Genomic DNA, 26,044 nt, shown 5'->3' with positions numbered 1-26,044 from the left:
GCTGAAACATCCAGTACTATGTTAAATAAGAATGGCAAGATTGGACATCATTTCTTTGTTCATGATCTTAGAAGGAAAGCATTTGGTCTCTTACCACCAGATATCAGGTAAGCTGTAGGCTTTTGTAGGTGTGTTTCATCAAACTGAGGAAATATCTTCTATTCTTAGTTTTTAAGAGATGTTACTGTATATGGGCAATGACAGTTAACATTTTTTGTCTCCTTTTTAACATGATTGTGTTGTATTTTTCTCTTTATTAATCAATATGGTAAATTTTGTTGATTATTTTTCTATGTTAAATGAATATTCATTCCTGCAACAAACCCTAGGTGGTCATGATGTAAATTATTGTCTTATTTTGCTGGACTTGTGGATGTTGGTATATATTTTCATAAGACCTATATCTGCTGTTTCCTGATTTTTATAGTGCTTTTATCTGGTATGGTATGAGGGTAATGCTGCCTTATGACATTATTTAAGAAGTCTTCAATACCTTCTATTTTCTGAAAGAGTTCAGATTGGACTAATTTCATTTATTGCTAAACAGTGTGATAAAATCCACCACTGAATATAGTCCAACATCTGGAACAAAAGTTTATTTTGTTGGAAGATTTTCGTTACAGGAACTATAGTGATATTCTTTACCTCTGAACACTGATAATGTGATTTTTTTCTTGATCAGTCTGGCTAATGTTTGATTATTGTATTGATCATTTCAAATAAACAGCTTTTGGTTTACTGTGCATTCTATAATGTTTGCTCATTTCCTATTTTATTAATGCTATGATCTGAATATGTCCCCCCAGATTCATGTGTTATAAACTTAATTCCCAATACAAAAGTGTTAGAAGATGTTTAGGTCATGAGCAATCCATCCTCACGAATGGATTTATGCCATTATAAAAAGGGGGCTGTGGGTGTGGGTTGGTTATCTCTTGACCTCCTTCCATGTGAGAACACAGCAAAAACAAACGAACAGACAAAATCCCTCATCAGATCTCGGACTTCACAGCCTTCAGAATTGTGGGAAAATAAGTTTATGTTTTGTGTAAATTATCCAGTTCCAGGTATTCTGTTATAGGAACACAAAACAGACTAAAACAATTTCTAATCTTATTTTCAGTATTTTTCTATTGAATTTAGGATTTTTCGCTTGTATTTCTAGTGTCATAACATAGACTCAGATTCTGATTTTAGTCTATTTCATTCCAAGTGCTAGGTTAGTTACATCTCACAAAATTTAATGTTTTCTGTGGTAAATTTTATTTTAGTAGAAATATTTTCAAATTTTGATTATAATTTCATCTTTCACTATTAAGTATTTAGGAGAATATCGTTTAGACTCCAAATATTTGGGGATTTTTCTGGAAATTATTTGATTTTCGATGTCTAATATAATTTCATTTTAGCCATGTTGCTAAGAAAATATCCTTTTATGATTTTTAACTTAGTAAATATATCACGACTTGTTTTACGTACCAAAATCTTGTCCATTTTGGTGAATATTCCTGTGCACTTTGAACGAATGCCTACTCTGCTATTTTAGGGTATAGTGTTTTATAAACGCCAACCTGATTAAGATGGTTATGTTGTTCAAGTTCTCTAAGCACCTACTGATTTTATGTCTATTGATTCTATCAATTACCGAGATAAGAGTTGAAACATAAATTTCAACTCATATTTCAATTTCAAACATATTTGCTGACTATTTCTCTTATTAATTTAGTCCATTTTTGCTTCAGGTATTTTAGACATCTGTTACTAAGTTCATACCTATTAAGGAACACCATATCATGTTGATGACTTTACTCTTTTTTTAATATTTTTTTTTTGAGACAGAATCTCACTCTGTTGCTCAGGCTGGAGTGCAGTGGTGTGTGAACATGGCTCACTGCATTCTTAACCTCCTGAACTCAAGTGATCCTCCTGCCTTAGCCTCCCATGCAGCTGGGACTACAGGCATGTGATATATATATATATTCCATATATGTATGGAATATTACTGAGGAAAAAGAGAAACATATATATATATAAAGAAGGAAAATCATATATATATCAATCTGTATATATATAGATGATCTGTATATATAGTAATATATATCTATATACAACATATATGTATATATCCAGATTGATATATATCAATATATATATACTACATATATATGCGTATATACACAACATATATACATATATATAAACACACACACACACACACACACACACATACACATATATACAGATTGATACCACTTCACAAACGAGGGTTTGGGTCATCTTGCCAAGAAACAAAACATGACCAATGGAGGTGCATACCAAGTACAAAGGGAATACAACATGGGCAGTAGAAGATGATGATTAATAAATATCAGCTATGACCACATAACCAGTTCCAGAAATGAAGACTATAATTGTCACCAGTTTTTCTTCCAATTTTGTTATGAGTATGTTTGTATATGTATGTATAAGAAAAATTTGTCTTCTTTTATTGTCTTACCATGTAACATAAGATGCATTAACTTTACATCATAGTAATTAAGTTATTGGATGTCAAAGAAAAGAGTGAACATCACTCAAAGATTTTGCATCCTCACTTTGCTGGATTATGGTGCCTAGTTGTTTAGTCAAGTGTAAGTCTGGTGTTGATGTGAAGGTATTTTTCAAACGAGATTAACCTTTAAATAGCAGACTTTGAGTAAAGCAGTTTACCTTCTATAATGTGATGAACCTCATTCAATCAGCAGAAAGCCTGAGGTATCCCAAAATAAAAAGAATTTGCCTCCAGATTGTCTTCAAACTCAAGACTACAACATCAACTCCTAGTGGAATCTCTAGCCTGCTAATTTGCTCTGTAGATTTGACTTGTCAGCCTCCACGATTGCGTCTGCCAAAATCATATATACAGTCATGTGCCTCATAACAACGTTTCAGCCAGTGGTGGACCGTATATATGACTGTGGTCCCATAAGATTATAATACAGTATGTTTACAGTATCTTTTCTATGTTTAGATATGTTCAAGTTCACAAATTCTTACCATTATGTTACAATTGCCTATGGTATTTAGTAAACTAACCTACTGTACGGATTTGTGGTCTAAGGGCAATATCCATAACATATATCCTAGGTGTACAGTGGGCTATACCATCCAGGTTTGGGTAAGTACAGGCTATGATGGTCACACAATGACTAAATCACCTAATATCATATTTCTCAGAATATATCTCCATAGTTAAGTGATGCATAACTGTTTATCCAATAGGATTTGCGTGTGTGTGTATATATATACACACACACATACATACATATATTATATATAATTTATATATTACATAATATATATTCACTTGTTACCCCAAATTACAAAGATTATGCAAAAGTTTCTCAACGGTTTGTCAACATATTTGACTAGGATAAAACCACCTGACAGGACTGTAGATTGAGCAGTTCAGAAAGAACCCAGCTGGGAAACAGGAATCCAGTTAACCATTCTTGTAGTCATGATAGCTTCTTTGCATGATTTTTTTTTTTTTTGTCAGTCTCCCTGACCTATCCTGGCTTAGAGGTAGGGAATGCCTCAGAAATGTGGTATTCTTCACAAGCGCTGTTACTCTCAACTCTCTCTCACTCTCTAGTTAGGTGTTTGTTTATTTTATTTTATTATTTATTTATTTATTTATTTGAGACGGAGTCTCGCTCTGTCACCCAGGCTGGAGTGCAGTGGCGCGATCTTGGCTCACTGCAAGCTCCACCTCCCGGGTTCACACCATTCTCCTGCCTCAGCCTCCCGAGTAGCTGGGACTACAGGCGCCCGCCACCACGCCCGGCTAATTTTGTTTTTGTATTTTTAGTAGAGACGGGGTTTCACCGTGTTAGCGAAGATGGTCTCGATCTCCTGACCTTGCGATCCACCCGCCTCGGCCTCCCAAAATGCTGGGATTACAGGCGTGAGCCACCGTGCCTGGCCATGACATGTCACTATATTGAATACTATGGGCAATTATAACATAATGGTATGTATTCGTGTATTTAAACATGTCTAAAGAGAGAAAAGGTGCAGTAGAGACACAGTGTAAAAGATTTAAAATGGCACACCTGTGTAGAGAATTTACTATGAACGAACCTTGGAGAAGGGCAAGTTGCTCTGGCCAAGGACATAACTGTACACTGCTTTAGATTATAAACACCGAATACTTATGCTGCACTATCTTGCTAAAAAACCATTTTTCTCTCTTCAGTAGTAAATTAACCTTAAATGGTTGAACACAGCTTAAAACACAAACACATTCTATAGCTGTACAAAAATATTTTCTTTCTTTACATTCTTATCCCATAAGCTTTTATCTATTGTAAATTTTTTATAGTTTTTAAACTTTTTTGTTAAGAACTGACATAAACACAATCACTAACCTAGGTCTTTACAAAGTCAGGATCATCCATACGACTGTCTTCCACATCCACATCTTGTCCCACTGGAAGGTCTTCAGGGCAATAACACCCACGAAGCTATTGTCTTCTCTGATAACAATGTCTTCTTCTGGAATATCTCTTGAAGAACCTACCTGGGGCTGCTTTATAGTTAACTGTTTTTTTTTTTTAATAAATAGAAGGAGTGCACTCTAAAATAACAATAAAAAGCATAGTATAATAAATACATAAAACAGTGACATAGTAATTTATTATCAAGTATTATGTACCGTACATAATTTTGTGTGCTATACTTTTATATGGCTGGCAGCACCATAGGTTCGTTTACACCAGCATCACCAGAGACATGTGAGCAATGCATTATGTTATGATGTTATCATAGTTACTATATCACCAAGCAATAAGAATTATTTGGCTTCATTATAATCTTATAGGACTACCACCATAAAGGCAGTCTGTCATTGACTGGCCTTTGTAAGGTGCATGACTGGATTTACATAGTTGATTAAAAATAAGACCATAACTGGCATTCTCATCTTTTTCTTTCTCATTTAATAATATATTTTGAATGTAATTTTAATTTAATTAATGGACTTTCAGAATATCATTATTGTATGGCTATACTATGCCTAGAAGTAACGGAGTAAACGTGTTCCATATCTGTTTTAAAGCATTTTGGTCATTGTTTTCTAGATATTAAAAATATATGTAAAAAAGCCTAGTTGTATCTACATTTTATGACATCTTTACTTGTGGTCACAGGGCAATTTCACAAAAAGACAAGTGTACAGTCAAATTTTATGTACATTATTCAAATTAATAAATTACGATTAATTTTGTTTTAACAATATTGCAGTTATTGTGAGCTAAGTAGATGTGGCCAAAAGAGCATGAAACATATACGCTAAAGCTCCCAAAATAAAGGCAAGATACACATGATAGACCACATGATTGTTGACGTGATAACTCAGGGAAGGCAAGGGAAGCGAAAGAACAGAGAGGAAGAAGGATAAAGAGAAAACTTTAGGGATAATCCACATTTAAGACAAGAAAAGGGAACTGGTAAGGTAAGTGAATGAGATGGTGTACTTTCCGTAAAGCAAAAAAGAGAGAGTTTCAGGAAGGATGTGAACAATAGTCTGAAAGATGTATAAACATCAAGGAACTATGAGTAGGCCATACATTCAATCATTGAGAGTTTTTTTTTTATTCAACAAGTATTAATTGAATGCCAGTTATATATTAAGCACCTAGAGAAAGGTGCAAAGATAAACCAGAAATGCACTCTTCTTTTCAAGAAGCTTAAAGTCTAATCATTCCTATTAAAACAAGAATGCAATTAACTCTAATACTAGAGAGAAAAGTAAATGTGGCAGAATAGTGACACTATTACATAGTCAAGGAATTCTGAGGTCACATAAAGGAAAAATATTTTAAATAACATTAATTCTTTTGAATAAATGTTTGGTATCCACTAAGTAAAATCCTCCCACTTAACCAGTCAAACCATAGCACTGTCTCACAATTTTATATTTCCCCAATGACAAGCTTTCCAAAATACTGTTAACTGATTTATTGATTTATTGTATTAATTTACTGTATTATCAACAAATCTAATAGTAATGCATTCATTGAACAACTTTAAATGTTATTGAATTGTGAAAGGTCATGAGTTTACATAAAACAAACTGAACGTATTGGTAAATGAGCCAAAAGAAAGTCAGTGAAAAAAAGTCTAAGAAATAAATTGATAGCATAATTTTAGATTGATTTATCTTGTGTTACATTTATTAGATGAGTCCCAAATAGATTCCATATTATTTGTAGGTAGAATTTATATATATATATATATATATATATGTATATTTTATATATATATGTATGTACTTATTGAGAGAGGGTCTGCTCTCTCACCCAGGCTAGATTGCAGTGGCGAGATCATGGCTCACAGGAACTTCTGCTTCCTGGGCTGAAGCCATTCTTCCACCTCAGCCTCCCAAGTAGCTGGGACTACAGGCATGCACCACCAGCTCCGGCTAATTTTTGTATTTTTTGTAGAGATGGGATTTCACTATCCTTCCCAGGCTGGTTTCAAACTTCTGGGCTCAAGTGATATAGCACCTTTTTACATATCTTAAAGTTTATTGTTCTTTGTGAAAGGCCTTTTGAGAGAACTATAAAAATGAGTGCTCAAAAACCAATAATAAATTAAAGAAAAGTAATTTCAGAAAACAATGCACCAAATCTTTGCTGTTTCTACTGTTTGGATCAAAATAATTCTCATTTGTCACTGCTTTTTTTTAATATATGAGAAAATAATAAAAATAAACAAAATAAAAACCAAACCCCTCTAAAAACATTTGAAAAGATCCCCCAATATTTGTGATTTTTACATTCTCTTTGTTCTCTACCCTCAACATTTTAATTTATTTTTTAATAGAAATAGTTTTTGCAATGATATTTTATTCTTCCAGTTACATAGACTCAGGCAAATAGATGCTTATATTTTCATTTTTCTTAAGTTATATAATTCTGATATTACTCCACAATTCAAAGCATTAAAAAATAAAATTTTTGAGGACAAGTAATGCTAATTTTTAGGATGGAATTTTTTAAAAATACTCTTACTAACATTTTAGTTGCTTAAAACTTTACCAGTGAAGTGACTGATAAAGTTCCATGTCTCAAGTGACATGCTTTGGAGCTTAGCTGAGAAATTTCATAGGACTTACTATGTAACCTGTCAGCCTTTTGGTCTCGAAGCACAGTACTTATCAAATTAACAACAAAAGAAGAGGATGTTTAACATTCTGAGAATGAGGAAAATAAGACTTTTTTTACAAAGTGTGTTTTCGTTTTAGTAACTGTAAAATGGTTTTAGACTTAGATCCATAAACCTAATTTTGTGGTTCTTTGTTATACAATGTGTCATTTGTTGTGTGAAGGAAAAGGTAATGCTTTGGGCTTGATTTTAAATTTTGGACATGATGTAACTTCTATGAATACCAAAGTAAAGATATTTTAATAGAATTTATATTTCCACAACAAAACTCTTAAAGAATAATTATCGGCCACTTGTTGACAATTTCCCTTGCCAGCATCTTCTCTCATGCTCTTTAACTAATGTGATAAAGAAAAAGAAAAATCAAGACACACAATGATTTCCTGAAAACATCTGTATTCTCACACAAGGCCTACTGACAACTAAGGAGAGATTCCATCCCCAAAAGGAATTACAGCATCCCCAAGACAATATTTACCAGGAATTGCACACTTACAAAGTGGGGAAGGTAGTGTTTGAACCAAGCGATCTGGCTTTAGAGATGATATTATTAAGAAGAGTTCCACAAAACTCTCAGTAAAAATCTTTTTAGTTGATTCACTTGTCCTCGTTTATTCACAAATTATTTGTAAGGTTTTGAAAATGGAACTTGACCTTGTTTCTACACTCGTCATATGCTTTAAAGTGAAGTTTTTATTTTTGCCATCTTGGAAAATTGAGGGAAGATGTCTTAGTGAAGGACTCTTCTACTGCATGTTGTACAGCTAAATGCTACTTCAATATCTCTAATAGAGGTGTAAGTGTCGAAAAGCTCATTCCTTGATGTTTAAATATGCACTTCCATTACTCTTCTTTTGACAGATTCTTATCTTTAAAGCTAGATTTTATTTCTGCTATATGTACTTTCACTTATGCTAATCTAACAGTGGGAGGGCTCTCTTAAATCTTTAAGGTCAAAATACAATTCCAAACACCTATATCCAAGCTGCCTAAGAGACATGGTATTTTACCCCAGATACGGATATGTTTTTATATATTTAATGGCAAAGCACAAGTTTGAGAAAAAATGACCTATGTGTAACACATTGAAAAATAAAGAGAATACTTGACATGTTGGTATAATGTTCCAAGAGCCGGAATGAATTGTAATTTCTAATATTTAAATTAAATAAACATTTTTACATCCCCAAATTTTGATTTTAACAATATTATTGTGATTTGCTTATAAAGATGGCATTTCAGATTTGTATGGAGTGTACTTCCCTTGCCAATCAATAATGTGTTGACTATTCTGACAATGTAATACTGTTATAAACAGAAATGTGCTACACTCACTTATATCACTGTATCTAATATTGTTTGTAAAATGCATATTGCATATGTAAACAAGGCACTGTATATTGTAATAAGGGGCATATTTACCCACTTTTGACTTGGATCTTAAGTTCTAAAATCTAATTATTTGTCCAAATCACAAATTATTTTTACAAATGTGTAATTCTTAAAGTGTACTCTTTAAAGAACACATTTTAGACATCCATGTTAATAAGTAGAAACATATGCATATTGAATATGCATGGTTTTAAATAAAAAGGAAAGCACTCAACAAAAATAGATTTTGTACAATGCTGATTTATGCTACCTAAATACATGTGGGGGAATTAGCACAATATAGTCTTCTGGGTATAAATAGAAATTTAAGTAATTATATAATGGCTCACAGAATAGTTCACTTGTATTCTGGAAATATTTTGGAGAAAAGCTTTGACATGCTGCAGTAAGGTGTATAAACTATACTGCTGGTCAGGAATATTTAGAATATTTCAGATAGTAGAAATGGCATAGTCTTTGTGTATGGTGTGTCTTTAGTACAATTTAGACCACCATTTGTCCTCAAGTAGGTCTATTTAAAGTATAATTGACTGCCCTAGCAATTATTGTGAATAGCAGCTGTCTGCTGGTAAAAAGGCATATATATAATGAGGGAGAAAGGATCAAATACATGCAATAGAAAAGAAAAGCATAAAGAACATATCTATATGAGGTATTTTAGTCCAGATTTTATATTTGAAAGGGACAAGGCCTATTAGCCATTTCCAATTAGGGACTATAAAAAAAAGAATGAAAGTACTCATCTATTTATGAAAAGCAGCTGGGACTCCCTAAATCCAAAACTAGCAAAAGTTTATTTGTTCTAAAATTGTTGCAGCTTACAGCATTTCATTTATTTTCATTAGCTATGTTAGGGCTTGTGAAAACCTTTCTTGTATCATGTACCTTCTGCAACACACAAAAACACCTTGCTTTGTTTTTCTCCTAAATAGCTACATAATTAGGTAGATTATTTCATGTGTCTGTGCCTGTGTTTGCTGAAGAGAACAAGCCAGATAAATTAGCACTTAGCAGAACTCACAATAGCACATAATATATCCTTGTGTTTCATATAAAGCTTTGTTTGTCATTCACGGCTGGTTGGCAAAACTGACTTTGCTTTTGAAAATGACAGGTGGTACTCTGGTGAGCTCTGTATGGAGAAAGAAACAACCTTCACCAAGAGAGTTTCTGTCAATAGCTTCCATGATTTCTTATTCAATCTGGGCCTGTGTTTCTTCTAAAGTTCTGTTTCATTTGCATCTCTTAGGTCTGGCATCACCGAAGCTCTTTAACAACTGGGATTCTATACCACAAGGCTACAATGGCAGGCTTCCTCTCTTCTCCACAGGCCTGATTAAAAGACAGGTGAAGTTCAGTATATTTCAATAAGCCCCAACATTCCATGTCAGGAATCAATAGCCCTCCTTCTTTTTTTAGGGGTTATTAAATTGCAGCTGTAACATTAGCCTTCTTTATCTAATTGATTGTCTTTTCACAGGGCTAAGAAAATCAATAGCAGTCAATGGGACTGCCCTGTTTTTACCTAATAGATGTTTTCTCCTAATTGGCTGCCTGGGTGGTTTCACCGAGCTCAGTATGTTTTCAGAAGTCCACAGTATGTTGCAACCCTAGTAAACTATTTTACCCTGTGCAACAGTTATTGATTTTATAATGAAATCTAGAAAAATCAATAGCAATCAGGAATATAGATCAGGATTCCTAGGTACACTATGACAAAGGGCAAACTCACTTTGCTACCACTTCAAACTGTGATTCAATTAAACTTGTCCTTAAAACATTACATTTTCCAAAGATTTTGATCAAAGTCACTTGATTAGTTGTCCAAGACCTGGCGCAAAATCTAAGAATCAAAAGATGCTAATTTAAAAAATAACATACAAGTTTTTAACGGACTGTTTCCTTACAAAGTGAGATAAGTCAAAATTATTAAGGGTAAATGATAAATTTTCTAGGGAAAATGTGACCTATCAAAAGTCATTGTCCACAATACAGTTAACTAGATTAATTCCTGAGAATTAACAATAAAATGTATAACTTTAAGAAAAAAGATTTGGTTGACTTGCCAAATTCTTCACATTTATATGATCTCAGTAAGCAACACTGCCCCAATATGGGCGAAACACAGGTGTTTTCCAACTGGTCTGACATTACAGAATCTGGGTGGAATTTGCATTCCTTCTCTGAATATTATTAGATTTTTGCCTCTGAATCTATTTGGAACACTTACCTGTATAAGTAAGACAGTGTTATGAATCAGTCTGTGTTATAATCAGACTGCAAAGTTCCTAAGAACACAACTGTTTCTATTAAAAAAAAAAACTTCACAAATTAAAACACATAAATATTAATGATGGCTTTAAAAATGTTCAATTTCCCTCTGGAGAGAATTAATGATCTCTACTCCTAACAGGCAAGGAGAATTGCTAACTTGTTATATTTTTTCCTGCACGTTTGCTTTGCAATTGTTGACTTCTATTGTTTCTTTCTCAGTTTTATACAACCGTGATTTTGGAATCTCATTTTTCTTGACATCTTGAACTAGGCTGGATATATCTTTCAGATATATTCTTAGTATTCATTTTTATTCCCACTCTGGATAAAATTTTCATGTCTATTCTTAAATCCTACTGTTTTTTGTTCATATTTAATAATAAACCAAAGAGTAAAAAGGCAGACATTTCTATATAAGGCCTGCAATTTTGTAAACAATTCTCCTTTTTCTTTTGTCATAATAACAAACTAGACATTGTCATATCTCAAACTGGAATCCTTAGCTGCAAAGCAGTTTCATAATACTTTCCAGATTAGCATGCATGTAGCTTAGTCTTTATCATTCTTCACTGACTTGACATGCCCTGCTAAAGAGTCATGCCATTTAATAGGCCTAACCATGATGGGGATGACAGTTCCATAGTCAGTGACAGTCAACCCATATCTGTGGAGCTGTCTCCTGATCTAAAATCACACATTTATGGTATATTTCGATTTGACCTCAGCTCTACCAGTTGATCCTCCATTATCTGGCATATGAATAATTAATTAAACAAATAGCACCATAAACAAACACTCATACAAGAATAGGACTTTCACTCATACATACTATTCTGAAAGAATCCAGAATCAAGAAAATACCAAGGAAAAATCTCTTTATTTTATCAGGATTTATAGAAAGGGGGATAGGTGTTGAGGGTGGGGGAGAGCATTGACAATAATGATAACTTTCTCAAGCTTAACAGAGACAAATGTCAAAGAAAAGCACCAAAGTGTCAACCAGACATTGTCAATATCTTCTAACTGCCTCAGAAAATAAAGCTGGTTTTTCTAGTTTAAAGAGTAAATCAGGGTCCTTCCTTGCATTGCAGCGTGGACTAAATAACAGCAAAAATTGTGAAAAAAAAAAGTTAATTTCCAATTTCCTTTCCCCTGCCCTACAGCAGTTTTTAATACCCCTGACATTATGCATTACGGTGTGCTTTTGCTCTCCTGTCTCCTTTTTTGTAGATTCTTGGGACAGAGCATGATAAACTAATTCATGGTAAGTATGAATGACTGATAAATGTCATCTCTCCTAAGCACAGTAAGATTTAATAAAGATCAAAACCTAATGCCAAAAGTTGAATCGTTAATACTGAAAGTTTAGATCTTTCATAGAGGGCTTGGTATTTTTCAGGCTCATTTTATATACAAACTATTAAGTTTTCATGGCATTTTTGAAGTAAGAACACAGTATAACTGTATTCAGAAGGTTACAACCAAACATAATAGAAATAAGTATACAGGAAACTAAAATATGTCAGTTTTTAATGGTTTTTTTATGTATATATATATATATGAGGTTGTTGTTTTATTGATCAAAGCTGCTTACAAATGTGTGAAGTGCTTTTTGCCTAAAATAATTTCTGACTTGGTTTTTGTGCTAGTCAGGGCCTTACACATCATCAAATGTGTTAAAGTTTATGAGCCAGTAAATTAACTTTAATTACCCCAACATTCCTCCTCATTTTGATCAGTAAACAACAATGTGGATTCCTGAAGCAAAGAAAAAGCAAATTCTGCCAGATCCTATCATCAGTCTTTGCCATTAGAAGATTTTGGCTGGACCTTCTCTCTTTCTTTCATTTATGCATGCACTATTCAATAAATCAAACTCATTCTTCTTTTATCCCCAGATTGATGGGAGCCCTTTTCAAACAAAAACACTATTTTTAAGCCTCAATCGAAATGGATTAAACATACATGGGGATGTGTTGTATGTATGTATACATATATGTGTATTTAGGTTATGTATACAGGCAAATATTTCACTAACTCGTTGTATGCACATGTACATGCATGTATTCATATAGTAGTTACTATGACTATTTAGACAAGACTAATTTTAAGGAAAAGTTTATTCCCCCTACATTTATACTGAAAAGTTAATAGCAAATACAAAAATGATATTATCAAGTTATAAAATAATGTTCACACTACAGCCACTACTTCTCTATCTCCTACCCCCACTCCATTAACACCATTACTCTCATAATTATTGTTACAAATTCAATGTGATTAAAGTTTTAATGATAAGGATGGTGATTTCATGGCTTATTTCATTTGAAGGACTGTAGTTATCTTTTTATACATTTTCTCACATCTCAATTAACCCAACTCAAGAGGCCTCTTTAGATCCCAAAACATAAAATATTTGTGTCAGAGAGCAGGCATAAATGAAGGGAAACACTCATCCTTGTTCTTTTTTTCCTCTTTGAGTGCCCTTTTTGGGATTGGAAACAAGTAAACTGCATTGTAATCCAAATAATTGACGCAATTTTAGTTGCTTTTTTAAAACTTCTCTACATACAAAAATGGATCATCACCCTTAAACTTTGATGGAATTGCATTTTCACATCGGAGAAGAGGAATAGTTTTAAACTAAGCAATTTTACCTGTAAGCTTAAATTGAGGTCTTATATTTCAGGTCTTGTGTGTCAGATCAGAAACACTATTTATCACTCAGCCATTTTATTTGTATTTCTAAAACAGTATGCTTATTATGCTTTCACCAGAAGCATATGAATTGGTGACTGTCACGCAGTTATTCACTAGTGCCTGCTTTACCATATAAAAGAGCAGGCTCCAGAGTAAACAAGGTCATAGGAGGTGGCTGTAAATGGACAAGGTGCACAGCCAAGGAAATGAATGAGATGCCTTAAATGAAAGACCTTATTGCTCCTTCATAGAAGCTAAGTTAAAAACAGTGTATTCCATTTGGATTCTTTCCTCTTCTTCTGTTTCCTCCCTTCATATTCTTTGCTAGATGAAATCCATAGGCAATTTGAAGAATATAATCATTAGAAAAACATGTTTATTATGCTGAGAACTAAGAGGAGAACCCTTAAAGAATAAACAAGAATAAAGGATTTATCTGAGACCTCTGAAAAAAAAAAAGCTGGATAATTTAGGAACTGAGACAAAATGATGACAGTGTCGTGGCTAAATTCTAACCTCTGCAAGCTGGATTGTCACAGGTTATTGAAAAGCCTGTTGGCAATAACACAGTCTGTCTTGAGTTGGAAATAGTTACTGAATACAGGTCTCTCTTTGACAACATAATGAGCCATAATTGTTACAACACTTGGACTTCACATGAAAATTAGAGTAACCTTATGCAGTATCAATCCGAAGTGGGTGTTCATGATTTTTAAATATTTCTTAGATTTTTGCATCCAAAAGAATTATAAATCATTTGTCTAGCTGGTGTATCAAAAGAGAACATGTTGGATCATGGCCCTTGAATGAACATAGGCAAGATATTAAAATAATAAAAATAATTTTTCCAATAAATTTATTTATAATCTGCTTATATCACAAAGGGAACATGATTTCGAATGAAATTAATAGCTCCATTGGGATACAAGCTGTGACAAAGACACTTTTTGACACTATGTTGATGTCGTGTATATGTTGACACCTCCCAGAGAACTGACATTGACAGATGTATGAGAATAACTGAAGACGAAAATCCATCCCAACTTTCATGAAAAATCATTTATTGTTTTAGGGATTTGCTTCCATGTACACTAGAAGGTTGGTGTGACATGTAAAGACAGAATTTCTCTTTAAATATGAAATAAAAATAAATTCTTTATAGAAATGAAAAAGAAAAGCCAACTCTGCTTCCAACAGGGAAAGTGACTGCTATGTAGGCTTAAATCCCCACCAGATCTATTGTTCCTTGGATCTCTAGGGATTAGGACAAAGTGAAAAGAAGTGGGAAGTGCAGGAATAGTGCTGGGGGTCAGAGTAGGGCGGTATGATACTAGGGTAAAGTGAAATTCTCAATGTTCTCTTACTTCTGAAGGGCAATCATTTTGCCTTAAAAACCTCAACAACTGATATTTTCCAGTGTATTATTATTATATCTTATTATTGTTTTAATATAATTATAATGTTTAATATGTGTGATGATTTGGTGAAATATTTGACGGGAGTTCACTAGCATTATGTATTCGTTCATTTAATATATACTTATAGCATGCCTAAACCCCAGATACTCTTCCACATGCTAGGTAAAGATCACAGTCTCCACCCTCATAAATCTTACATTATAGAAGATTATTGTGAAAAAGCATATTGTCATTATTAACAAATACTCACTGTTCAACGACCATGAGCAAGTCAGTATGTCTCTTAGTCTCAGTTTTAGACTCTATGATATGTGAACTATTTTTCTACTCTACTTCAGCACATATTATTTAAATAAGTATGCATTAAGTATCTCTGATATATTAATATAACTCTGTCTGGTAGTCAATCCCATAATCCACCACTTTGCCATAAGTCAGACCACTTTTCAGGTTGTTGTTATGGTATAGTATTCTTCGGTAATCATACTTGCAAATCTCAAATTATTTGAAATTGCTTTCCATTTTCAATATCCAGAAGTCCATCAATGATCAATAATTGTTTATTTCTGTAAAGTTATTTTTGTATTCCATTTTTATGGCAAACATCCTTTTCAAACATCATGAGTAACTTCTTCAAAAGCCTCGAATTAGCGTCTTTAGAAATTTCAAATGATTTTTCAACAAATTTTCTTTCCTACTAAGCAAAATCTACCAACCAATTGAGATTTGCCTAATTACCTAAATTTTTTGTAACATGTCCTCTTTAAATAAATGAATATATTCTGTTTTGAATTTATTGATAACAGTTATTTTTATCTAATGGATATACAGATTCAGTAGAGGAAACTGGGAAAAGAATCCCCTGAAATCTAGCAGAATCAAAATTATCTATAAGAGTACTGTGAATTATAATAAATGTTCATTTTTAGTGAATGAATTCTCAGCTTAATTTTACACTTACAAAAACGGGGATTATGACATATATATGAAATGTTTAAAATGCACCCATTTAAGTAAGTAGATTGATGAATATTGAAAATTCTATACCCTTATATAACCATCATTCCAATCAATATCTAGAACATTTATATAATTTCAGGAAGCCCCCCTCTGTCATTTTTAAGTTAACACCCACTCCCAGGTTCTACCCAAGACAACCACTGATTTCCGTCACTAGAAAGTATGTTTGCTTTTTCTAGAGTTTATATAAATGAAATCATACAATATACACTCTTCTATGCCTGGCTATTTTAGCTTATCATAATATTTTGAGACTTATTCATATTGATGTGTTTATCAATCGCTTGTTCTTTTTATTGTTAATTAGTATTCTATTATATGAATAGAACACAGTTGTTTATCCATTCACCTGTTGAAAAACATTTGCATTGAGCCAAGACTTGGTATATTTTATCTTCTAAGTTTTAGCTATTCTAGCACGTGTATGTTGTTAATATGCATTTTGCTGGGAACCAGCAGAGTATTTTTTGTGTTTATTGGACATTAATTCTTTTGTAAAGCACTTTTTAAAGTCTTCTGCCAATTTTTATTGCATCATCTGATTAATTTTAAGTACTATACATATATTCTAGAAGGAAGTTATTCTTTCAGAATATATACTTTTTTTCAACTTGTGGCTTATCATTTCATCTTCTTAGTGGTGTCTATTGAAGAGCAAAGGTTTTAATTTTGATGATATACAAAAATTTCCATTTTTTTGATTATTCGTTCTTTTTGTTTCTAAGAAATGTTCTTCTACCTCGTGGTTGTGCAGATTTTCTCCTATGTTTTCCTCTAGAAACTTCGTACTTTCTGCTTTATATTTAGTTATATGATTTATTTCAAAACTATTTACTTTTGCATATGATGTGAGGGAGGGGCTAAGGTTCATCATTGTATTCCATACTAATATCTAGTTGTTCCAGTACAATTTGTGAAGACTTTCCTCATTGATTTTGACATGTCCCTTCAACAAAAATTGATCGACAACATGTCATATCCCTTGAATTCTCTACTCTGTCCCACCGATCTGTTTGTATTTTTTTTAATAGTTGGTTATTTGCTGTCTTTTGAATGTCTATATATGTTTTAGAATCCACATGTCAATTTAGAAAATTTTTATTTTTTTATTATACTTTAAGTTCTAGAGTACATGTGCACAACGTGAAGGTTTGTTATATATGTATACATGTGCCATGTTGGTGTGCTGCACCCAATTAACTCGTCATTTACATTATGTATTTCTCCTAATGCTATCCCTCCCCTTCCCCTCGCCCCACAATTTAGAAAATTTTTTAAAGCAACGTGGGAACTTGGTTGAGATTTATTTTATTTTGCATATCAATTTCCAGGAAATTTGTATTTTAATAATATGGGGTTTTTCTAATCCATGAACACAATGTATTCCTCCATTTATTTAGATCTTTATTTCTCCTACCAATATTTTCTATTTTTTAGTGTAGATGTTTGCACATAAATTTTTATATTAATTCCTACTTAATATTCTTAAAACTACTGTAAATTTTAAAATTTATCTTCAAAGTTTTCTTTTCAAGATATAGAAATGCAATTGATTTTTGTATATTGAGCTTATATCATTTGACACTGCCAAATACCCTTATTAAATTTAGTAGTTTTTTAAATAGATTCCTTAAGATTTTCAACATAGACAATCATGTTATCTACAAATAGGGACAAATTAGAACGCTAGGTTTTCAAACTTTAATTGTTTGCTTTTATCATTATTTTTCAATGACACACAATATTTATACACATTTATAGGGTACAGTGTGAGAGTTAGAAACATACATATAATATGCAATGATCAAATCAGGCTGATTAGCATATACATCACCTCAAACTTCTATCATTTATTTGTGTTGGGAACATTCAAAATCTGCTCTTCTATTTGAAAATATACAATAAATTGTTAATTATAGTCACTCTTTAGTGCTACAGAAGATTAGAACTTATTCCTCCTATCTACTGTACTTTATTACCTGTTAACCACACTTCATCTTTCCCTCCTCCATCGCTTTCCCTGCCTCTAGTAACCACTAGTCTACTCTCTACTTCCATGAGATCAACTTTTTAGCTTCCACGTGTGAATGAGAGCATGTGGTATTTACCTTTCTGTGCCTGGTTTATTTCACTTAGCATACTGCCTACCAAGCTCATCCATGTTGCCAAAAAGGATGTAATTTTATTCTTGTATGGCATAATAGTATTCCATTGTGTAAATATAACATGTTTTATTTATCCATTCATCTGTGGATAGACACTTGGGTTGATTCCATAGCGTGGCTATCGCGAATAGTGTAGACACTGCTTCGATATACCGATCTCCTTTCCCTGGATATGTACTCAGGAAGGAGATTGCAGGAATATATGGCAGTTCTATATTTACTTTTTTATTTTTCTTTATTGAAATAGTTTAAACCTTCAGAACAATATGTAATGGAAACGTGAACAAACATCCTTGCCTTGTTCCCAACTACTGGGGCAAGATTTATCATTTCAATGTTAATTATGTAGTTTTCATAGATTCTTTTTATCAGTTTGAAAAAAAAAAACCTTCTTTTTTTGATTTGCTGAGTTATAAATAAGTGTTCAAATTTGTCAAATAATTTTCATGCGTCTTCATGAACACATTCTTCAATAAATGTGATGGAGTATATTGATTGATCTTAAATGCTAAACAAACTTTTGTATAATAAGTCTTACTTGCTTATGATCCATGATACTTTTCTATCTATGCTGGATTCCATTTGCTAATGTTTTCTTAAGGACTTTGTTTCTAGGATTATTAGAAATATTTGTCTCTATTTTTTTTTTTCCTGTTTTGGCTTCGCCAGATTTTGGTATCAAGGATATGGCAGAATCATAAAATTACTTTTGATTTTGATTTTCTTCTTAAGTAGAATTCTCTGGTGAAGTTAGCTTAGTCTAGAGTTTTTATGGGAAGATTTTGTATTATTAATTGTATTGTTTTAATAAATATCAAAGGTTTGGTTAAATTACCTAGTTTTTCTCTAATCAGCTTCGGAAAATTATACTTCTCAGGGATTTTGGCCTTTTCATCTTTGTTTGCAAAAATTGTTCATAACGTTTTCTCATTACTCTTTTTGTGCCTGTCAGATTTCTAATGATATTTTCTCATTTATTTTTGATATAGGTAATTTATATTTTCTCTTGTTTTTCCCTTCATTGGTCTTTCTAGGGTCTTTATCAGCTTTTGCTTTGTTAATTTTATTTATTATCTGTTTTCTATTTCATTGCTTCCTGCCTTGTAAATATTTCTTTCCTTCTACTTACATTGGGTTTAATTTTAATTTTCCTTTTTGGACTGTTCTTCCTTCCCCTCTTTTTTAAAATAATTTTCAGTTGTTTCTCCAGAGCTAATCATATGCATCCCTAACTTCCTAGAATTTATATAGAGTAAATCTTATCTTCCTTCACACTTCACTTCTGGCCCGTCTACCTGCCTGCTTCATGCTTCACAGTTCTCAATGCCGACTTGACATTGCCCATTGTCCAAATGTAACAAATTTAGTGCCGGTCTAATGACAACAATTTTTTTCTCAACATTTGTTCGTCAAAAAATGTTTTTTTCTTTCTCATTTTGAAAGATATTTTCTCTACTTACAAGATTTTAGGTGACAATTTTAGCATGGTTTTTAGCAGTTAGACTAAGAATTGCTCAAGTATGGTTTCCTTTGTACTTTACGTTTTAGGGTTTTGCTGAAATCTTGAGTCAATCAGTAAATATTTTCGTCAAATTTGGGAAGAATTTGGGCCATTATTTATTCAAAATGTTTAGCTCAGTTTGTTTTTATTCTTTTCACTGTTGAGACTTTTAAAAACATGTTTTGACTCTTCTTGTATCTTAACTGTCTGTTCATTTTTCTTCAATCTCTTTTATCTGTTTTTCAGATTGGAGTATTTCTACTGATTTTTGTAAAGTTTAGTGACTCTTCCATCTGCTTTCTTCAATCTCCTGTTAAGCACTTTCAGGGATTTGTTTTTTCATTTCTGTCTTATAATTTTCAGTTCTGAAATTTCCTTTTGAGTCATTTTACACAATATCTTGCTGATATTCCCTGTTCCACACTAAGACCATATATTCCTTTAATTTTCTGAACATTTTATCCCTTATTTCTTTAAACATATTTATAATAACCTCTGTAAAGACTTTTGTTGCTAAATCCAACGTCTGGGCTATCTCAATGTTGACTGCTACTGAATATTGCTATGAATATATTTTTTTTGATTCTAGGTCACATTTTCCTGTTTCTTTCCATGTGTTACTTACTTCGCATTATACTTTGTTAATGATGTGTTTAGAAATTCTAGTTCTATTTTGTTCATCTGAAGGAATTTTTTTGCAATTGTCGCCATATCTACAACTGACTGATCATCTTGAACTGACTGCAGCCTAATTATTTTTTTAGGGCAATTCTGTAGACATCTAAGTTTTCTCAAGTCCCTCTCACTTGAGGAACTAGATGTCCAGTATCTGTTTCCCCAAAGATTTTTCCACGATCTGATTTTAGACTTAGTTAGAGAAGAGGTAGACTAGGCCTTACTTGAACATATTGTCTTTACTCTTTAATTCATAGCCTTTCTGGTTCCGAAGCTGAATGCCCAGATTTTTCACAGTGTGTTAACCTAACAATGTCTGCACACTGCATGTGCCTGAACTGCAAAGTGTCCTAGCATTATTTAATCTGTAATACCTCTGTGCCATTCTGTTCCCAAGCCCATAGGAGCCACTTTCTGTTAAGTCTTATGTAGTTTTGCTCTGCTTTTGGCCAATGACTCACAGAAATTTTCTGATGCTTTTCTCTGCACAGATCTCTACCATCTAGAGCCTTGGCCAGCCTCTTAAGCTACTTCAAACTCCTGAGGTGTGTTTAGACCCTACTTTGTTGTGACATGGCCAAGAAATGGTTCCCTGGAGGAGTCTTGAGGATCATAGTCTTGTTCTTTTTTGTCCAATATATTGAAGCAGATACCTCATGTAGTTAATCAACGTTATACTTTTCAATAGGAGAGCTAGTCCCACAATAGTTACTGTCATAGCTCAAAACAAAAGTCTATATTTACTATTTGAACATTTTCTACTTGTCAAGAGATAATGACTATTTTATCCATGGCAACATGATTTTTTAAAGTTTGCATACTATTCTATTGCAAAAGTGAACTCATTTATATATTTCCTCTATGTTTGGGCATGTAGGTTAAATCTAGTAATTTTGAGTGTTTTCTAAGTGCCATGCATTGAAACAAGTGTTTTACAGACACAAAAGCATGTAATCATCACAACAAACCTGTGAAGTAGAAGTATAATAGCATTCTTAACATTCCAGATGAGAAAACAAAAGCATGGAGAATTAAAATAATTTACTCAAAATCATCAAACTAGTAAAGTGAAGCTAACATTTAAGCTCAATTATAATATGCGATTTAACTCTTATATGTTCAACTATTAAGCTCCACAATCATTTTGGTAGATAAAATAATCTCTCACATTTAATTAATAATTTATTAATGTTTAAAAGTTTTTATACTTTAACTGGCCCTAAGTGTTTCAAATTTTATGACTTAGATGTTTATCTCATTTGCTCAATGTTCCCTGGGATGTTCATATTTTATTTGTTTCTGTGAGTTCTTTATGTGTAAAATATTCACCTACCAATCATTTCTTATTTGCTTGTATACTACCTCTTCTTTGGGGAAAAAAATGATCATATTGTGAAATTACATTAATAGTCACCAGCATATTTATAGGGTATTTTTGTTTGATTGATTTAATTTTTAATCTTTCTCCACTCCCCCCCACCCCCAATTTTTAGTTGATTTAATGTGATAACAATTGCATTTATAAACCATTTAAATATTTGTAGGTATGTTTCTAAGCTTTCTATTTTGTGTGATTGATATGGCTATGTTAAGTCTTTAGTATATAGTAGCACATTTTTTGATTTTTGTATTAATACATCTTAATATCTGAAAGTAAATGTCCCTTTTCAGTAATTTTTGTCAAATCTTTGATTATTTTTGTCTTTTCCACATTTCATTTGAATCTGAGGATAAGTTTGTCAAAGTATCTGTATATATGTCTGGGCATTTCATTATATTGTGTTTCATGTTTACATTTCTTGTTAAAGAATTAGCCTTTTAATTTCTCAGAGGAGAAAACATGCATTTCTTCATATACAGTATTCAATATGTTTTAAATTTTATTTATACACATCTGCCATTTTTTATTAAGGTTATTCCCTAGTTTATATTTTTGATAGCTAAAATGAATGTGATTTTCTTCATTTTCACTTTTTACAGATAACTAATAGCGTGCTGAAAAGTTATTTCATTTAGGATTTTAGTGATATAGCTAGTCAATTTACTGAGGACTCAATTTTTCTTTTAAATTTTAAGTTGATTGTCTTGAATATTATAAAATATATAATATTCCTAAATGAAACAGATTACATTTATAAATGTATTTTTAGCAGATACTTTATTTTTCTTACAAATGTGCAGTGGCTAAAACTTAGAAACATGTTTAATTACAGTTGTGGTAGAAGGCATGATTGTCTAATACAGTCATGTGTCACATAACAACATTTTGGTCAAGGACAGACCCCATATACAATGATGATCCCTTAAGATTATAACGAAGCCAAACATTCCTATTGTCTAGTTATATCTTCATGATTAACTCTGTGTAGGCCTAGGCTAATTCGTGTGTTTAAGTCTTCATTTGTTTTACATTTAAAAAATAAAACAAAAAAAAAATTTTGAAGCAGTTAAAAACTTTTATAATTAGGATATAAGGAAAAATATTTGTACAGCTGACCAATGTGTTTGTTTTTTAAGCTAAGTATTATTATTAAAAAGTTAAAAAATTAAAAATTTTATAATATAAAAAGTTACAGTAAGCTAAGATTAATTTAATATTGAAGAAAGAAAACTATTTTTATAAATTTAGTGTAGCCTAAGTATGTAGCATTTATGAAGTCTACAATACTATACAGTAATGCCCTAGGCCTTCGCATTCACTCACCACTTACTTACTCACCCAGAGAAACTCACAGTCCTGTAAGCTTCATTCATGGTAAATGCCCTACATAGACATACCATTTTTTAAAATCTTTTTTTTTTTTTTTTTGAGAAGGAGTCTCACTCTGTTGCCCAGGCTGGAGTGCAGTGGCACGATCTCAGCTCACTCTACCTCCCAGGTTCAGGTGATTCTCCTGCCTCAGCCTCCCAAGTAGCTGGGACTACAGGCCCATGCCACCACACCTGGCTAATTTTTTGTATTTTTTTAGTACAGATGGGGTTTAACCATGTTGGCCAAGCTGGCCTTGAACTTCTGACCTCAGGTGATCCACCTGCCTCGGCCTCCCAAAGTGCTGGCATTATAGACCTGAGCCACCACGCCTGGCCTTGAAAAATCTTTTGAGTCATATTATTACTGTACCGTTTCTATGTTTAAAATACTTACCATTGTATTACAACTGCCTACAGTATTCAGTACAGTAACATGTTGTACAGGTTTGTAACCTAGAATCAATAAGCTGTACCATATAGTTTGGGCATGTAGTAGGTTCTACCATCTAGGCTTGTGTAATACACTGTATGATAGTCACACAATAGCCAAATCCCATGATGACACATTTCTCAGACTGTATCCTTGTCATGAAGTGATGCATGACTGTATTTGATTTTAGTAAGCATGTTGCTAAAGTCATATTTATAAAGATAATGTTGGCTGGTAGTTTAAAACATAGTATTTACCATGTTAAAAGTATACACCCAAAGGATTATAAATCATTCTATTGTAAAGACACATGCACAGGTATGTTTATTGCAGCACTATTCACAATAGCAAAGACCTGGAACCAACCCAAATGTCCACAATGATAGACTGGATAAAGAAAATGTGGCACATATACACCATGGAATACTATGCAGCCATTAAAAAGGATGAGTTCATGTCCTTTGCAGGGACAAGGAAGAAGCTGGAAGCATCATTCTCAGCAAACTAACACAAGAACAGAAAACCAAACACCGCATGTTCTCACTCATAATTGGGAGCTGAACAATAAGAACACATGGACACAGGGAGGAAAGCATCACACAGCAAGGCCTGTCGGGGGTGGGGGGTTAGGGGAGGGATAGCATTAGGAGAAATACCTAATGTAGGTGACAGGTTGATGGGTGCAGGAAACCACCATGGCACATGTATACCTATGTAACAAAATGGCAGAACTTGAAGTATAATAAAAAAAAGTGTGTGTATATATATATATATAGAGAGAGAGAGAGAAACTAGATATAGAAGAATATACATATAATATATATAAATATATAAAGAATATATATATTAAGAATATATATAAATATATATATTTATATCTATATAAAATGAATTTGAGTAAATTTCATGTATCATTATATATATATTCTTCTATATCTAGTTTCTATCATAATGATACACGAAATTTACTCAAATTCATTTTAGCATCTATTTGGGTGGTCTCATAGATTGACATCTTCTATTTTACGGTGTGGTTAATTTTATTAAAACATATGTTGGGCATTCCCAATGTAAACATTAAAGCTTAAAATATCCAAAATTTTTAAACAAAAATAAAATAATTTTATTTTTATTAAACTAATGAGTGTAATATAATGAAATATTATAAATTAAATTACCTATTGAAAAAGTCCCCTTCATATTTTAAGTATATCACTCTATGTTGTAAGTATATTCTTTTACTCTTTGTCGTTTATATTTTCTTTGTTAATGTGTTTTTTATTATATGTTTTGTCTTTCACAATGTTTTACCTTTTACCAAAAATTATATCAAAGTGCATTTATCAATTTGTAGTATTGTCCTTAACTTGCTTTTTAATTTATACATCTTTTACTTCTGCTTAATTTAGGTTTATTTTGTTGCTCCCTTTCAAAATTCTTTAGATGGATGTTTAATTATTATTTTATTTTCATGTATTTTTACTTGATAAAAAATCACATTTGTGTCTTACAGTAACTTTATATCTAGCTCATAGATTTTATGTGGCCTTATTAGTTTTCATGTGTATTTTTTATTTGATGAAAAATGCTTGAAAGTAGACCTAAATATGAGAAGTTTTCTCTTAAAATTCACATAACTTGCCATTTTTGTTCATCTTCTTAATTCTTAATTTTATGTCACTAGTGCCCACATAAGTATTTTGTAAATTTTGCTATTTGATTTTTGTGGCTTATTACATGCTCAATTTCTATAAATGTGCGATGATCATTAGCAGCAAAATTATACTTTCTGCTTGAGGGACACTTCATTCAAGTCACATACCTAAAATTTCAGCATGTTAATTAAGTTAATTAAATCTATTATAATTTTATTGTTTTACTAGTTGATCTGTCAATAACTAAGAGAGCTCTAATAAAGTATTGAAGTATTACTGCATTTCCATTATTTTCTTCATTAATTTTTTCTTTTGCTTTCTATACTTTGCTGCTAGATTATTTAGGAAGACTGTGTGGGTAGTATAGCTTTCTGTACTTGAATAGTACGAAATGTTATCTTCACGTGGAAATGATTATTTGTCTTAGAGTAAGCTCATCAGATTACAGATTTCCAGTTTGCACATGATCAAAATTTGTAGTCTTCTGATCTTTGCTGTTTTAAGTAGTAACTGATTTATACATTAGGATGATAGATTACTCTTGTATTTTAATGTGTTTTTCACAGCATGGAGACATTTTAATATTTCTGTGAGTATTGTAACCATATTTCTAATTTCACCTCCCTCCTCAACCATATAGACCTCAAACTGCTCTTCACCTGTGACCCTGCAGGAAAGCCCTGTATTTGTTGCTGTACTCAGAGCTGATCACAACTGCATGGAATTCCTAATGTGGCCAATCCATCTAAGTCAAAGTCGATCTCACTGTTAGCTATGCAACACATCAATGAGTACAAAGAAGAAGAAATTTAGTGTTTTTTCTTTTCTTTTTTTGTTTGATGGTTATTTAACTT

General features: G+C 32.3%; 1 long non-coding RNA gene across 1 annotated transcript in view; it reads right to left on the bottom strand.

Moving 5' to 3' along the window:
• Window positions 1–9,641: 9,641 nt before the first annotated feature.
• LOC115835894 overlaps window positions 9,642–26,044 on the bottom strand; it is a 34,732-nt gene continuing 18,329 nt past the window's right edge. Inside the window, exon 4 of the long non-coding RNA XR_004030856.1 lies at window positions 9,642–9,933. This is a non-coding gene — a long non-coding RNA (uncharacterized LOC115835894). The remainder of the gene's footprint in view (window positions 9,934–26,044) is intronic.

The sequence above is a fragment of the Nomascus leucogenys genome, chromosome 7b, assembly GCF_006542625.1.
Source record: "Nomascus leucogenys isolate Asia chromosome 7b, Asia_NLE_v1, whole genome shotgun sequence".
NCBI lineage: Eukaryota > Metazoa > Chordata > Mammalia > Primates > Hylobatidae > Nomascus > Nomascus leucogenys.
This window is presented reverse-complemented; position numbering and strand designations above follow the sequence as displayed.